Here is a 3,550-nt window from a genome sequence, read left to right as displayed (position 1 = left end):
AAAAAAGACGGAGTCTCAAGCTGTCACCCTGGGTAGTGCTGCGGCATCACAGCTCACAGCAACCTCCAACTCCTGGGCTCAAGTGATTCTCCTGCCTCGGCCTCCCAAGTAGCTGGGACTACAGGCGTCCACCACAATGCCCGGCTATTTTTTTGTTGCAGTAGTCATTGTTGATTTTAGCTGGCCTGGGCCAGGTTCGAACCCACCAGCCTCGGTGTATGTGGCCGGCATCCTAACCTCTGAGCTATGGGCACATTCAAGATTTTTAAAAATGTATTTTACATATACCACAATTTACTGATCCATTTGTGGGTCGATGGGCACTTGTGATATATGTACACTATGCAGCCACAAAGAAAGATGGAGATTTTACCTCCTTCATGTTTACATGAATGGAACTGGAAAATATTCTTAGCAAAGTATCTCAAGAATGGAAGAAAAAGTATCCAACGTACTCAGCCCTAATATGAAACTAATTTATAGCTTTCATAGGAAAACTATAACCCAATTTTAGCCCAGGAATATGGGGAGAGGGGAGACAGAAGGGAGAGGGAGGGGATAGGGTGGGTGGAGGGAGGGTGATTGGTGGGATCATGCCTATGGTTCATCCTATAAGGGTACATGTGAATCTCTCTAAATGTAGAATATAAATGTCTTAACACAATAACTAAGAAAAAGACATGAAGGCTATGTTTAACCAGTTGGATGAAAGTATTTCAAATTGTATACAAAAACAGTAACACTGTACCCCATGATAGTATTAATGTACACAGCTATGATTTAATAAAAAAATGTATTTTACATGTATAGTATTTTTCTCTACATGTCAGTTTTATTTGCATTTGTTTCCTGAATCCAGCTTACATGAATCTTTTGAGCCCAGGCAAAGAAAAAGGGTAAACCTCACAATGGAATAAAAAACTTTTTTTGTACCTAATAACACTGAAGAGTTCTGATATTTTTATTAATTCAGAGGGAGATTCTAAAAATTCCAATTAAAGAGAGAAGAGTGAGACACTTTAATATAATACAGACTGGTCTAGGGCAAAGACTGAACAACTAAACACAACATGAAGGATCAGCATGAAAGCAAAGCTGAAGCCAAGTCAACAGAATGGCAACTGTAAAAAATGACCACAGTAGATGGAAAATAAACCAAACCTTTTCATTACAAAGAAAAATTTTCCTTAATAGAGTCATCTAGAAAATAGTGACACAAGTTTATGTCATTAAGTTTTGCTAGTACTTTAGAAGAGAAAATTGTATTTCTAGGGAAACTTTCAAGAAGAGGTTTCTCTTTAACAATGAAATCTCTCAATTACAACTGATTGTCACCCAATTACAATAAACTTAATAAAATTATCTTAAAAGAATAAGTAACAGTCTCTTTTAGAAAAAATCAGAGGCTGTACTCCTAGGGCAGTTTTATTCATTAGATAGGAAAAGGGCTTTTATATTCACTTTTATCCTTCTATGCTACTCAGTCTACTATTGCCATCTAAGCTACCTAAACCATCACAAAATAAAGCAGATGAAATAAACTAAAAACTGAGAGAAGGAAAAAGGCTGATCTAGGGAAGACAAAGATATGTGCATTTGGTGTGTGCATTTCTGTTTTAAATTCTGCCTACTGTTTATAAAGCAATTATTTTCCTATTTGAAATTCTGAATTTGATTTTTTTTTTTTTTTTTTTTTTGCAGTTTTTGGCCAGAGCCAGGTTTAAACCTGCCACCCTTGGTATATGGGGCCAGCAACCTACTCCATGAGCCACAGACGCTGTCCTGAATTTGATATTTTACAGAGAAATAAACTTTAGAGATGGTATAATCCAACATCCTCATTTTACCAATAAAGGCCAGAAATATAATAAAGGTTTGCCAAAGTCAATAGTGGCCAAGCTGTTGAGATCTAGGCTGTCACTGCAGTAATACGACACGTGGCCCATACTCCAAGGTACTGAAACAGGTACTGAAAATACAGAGGTATTTTGGGAACTGGTGTCACTGACTCTCTTAGGGAGGTCTTTAATGGTTTTTCTTACTCATGTCCATTATTATATTTTCTAGTCTCATTTTCTAGGAAAGATTAGTTCTACACATCACTAGAGGGGGGCTAAATAATTCCTACCACCACCGCCTCCTCCTCCACATTATCACAGAAACCCAGCACAGGAACTACGCTCTGATTCTCTGACAATCCTAGTGAGATTACGTTAGTACTGTGAAGAAACAGAAGCTCTGAGACTTAGCTGAGTTTCCACAGCAAGTTAATGAAGCAGTAAGTCAAATAAGCCAGACTCTAATCATGCTCTTTAATTTAATCCTACTTGACAGATGATGGCTTCTTATCTATGAAATAATACTCTTGAGATTAGGTTGAACTCTGAAAATACTAAGTAATAATTTGTAATGGAGTTTTTCAAATAAAGAGGATAAAACTCACTGAAGAGAGAGAAGGTATAGTAAAGACAGGGCAGATTGAAAAATACCTTACTAGCAATCATGGAAAGCTTTGATCAATGCCACAAAGTAAAAGTATAATCATCAGGGTCAAAAAGCTAAGTTTTAAGAATGTATTCCTTTTATAACACCTGATAAATAACGCAAACACTAATATGAGCTGTACACTATCAACACAAAGTACAATCCAAGTACTTTCTTTCAAGTCTCCCAAATATTAACTTGATGGAGGAGGCAACATACCATAATATGTTTGAGTTTATTTTGGTTTTCCTATACCAGCTTTTCAACCCTCAAAGCAAAAATAATAAAACATTTATGCTTGCTGATTTTAAAAGACGGGAATTATAGATGCACATTTACAACAAGTTATAGAAAAAATCCATTTGGTATAGAACACCTTAAGCTAATGTTTTAAATCTTTTTTTTTGTCTTGAGACGGGGTCTCACTCTGTCACCCAGGCTAGAATGCAGTAGTCACTGCAACCTCAAACTCCTGGGCTCAAGCAAATCTCCTGCCTCAGCCGCTTGAGTAACTGGGATTATAGGTGCATACCACCACACCTTGCTAATTTTTCTATGTTTTGCAGAGATGGCATCTCACTATGTTGCTCAGGATAGTCTCAAATACTTGGCATCTATGATCCTTCCACCTCAACCTCCTAAAGTACTAGAATTATATAGGTGTGAGCCTCAGCATGCAGTCTTATTTTAAAGGACTATTTAATAAATTCCTAAAGTTTTGTTTTCCATACATTTCACTATGCTTACGTACATTGGACAGGATTATAAAATTAGTTAAAATGTCTTCAAGAGACTTGATCAAAGAGTGATTTTTATTGGTCATTTTATGAATGAGAACAATTTTAAGGCAAATGTGATTCTTGCTTCAATTTTCTCAATCAACAGTTATCTTAACTTTCCATCAAAAACATAAACATTCCTGAGTCACTCTATTAAAGTACCAAGAATCTCCTTAGACTGACAAAAGGTGATGCCAACTAACTAATTTATAAGTCATTTCACATTTTGGGCTCTTTCTCACTCCATACTAATCTTATTTCATATTTCTTAAACCTTTTTTTTTTTT

At 36.1% G+C, this 3,550-nt stretch overlaps 1 protein-coding gene across 2 annotated transcripts in view; it reads right to left on the bottom strand.

The window, feature by feature from the left end:
• The window catches only part of GOLGA4 (golgin A4), a 122,436-nt gene that overhangs the window by 5,282 nt on the left and 113,604 nt on the right, over positions 1 to 3,550 (bottom strand). The window lies entirely within an intron of this gene.

Source organism: Otolemur garnettii, unplaced genomic scaffold (genome assembly GCF_000181295.1).
Source record: "Otolemur garnettii isolate 467f Iridium unplaced genomic scaffold, OtoGar3 scaffold00002, whole genome shotgun sequence".
Classification (NCBI taxonomy): domain Eukaryota; kingdom Metazoa; phylum Chordata; class Mammalia; order Primates; family Galagidae; genus Otolemur; species Otolemur garnettii.
Note: the sequence above shows the minus strand (reverse complement) of the source record. Positions and strands in the feature narration are given on the sequence as shown.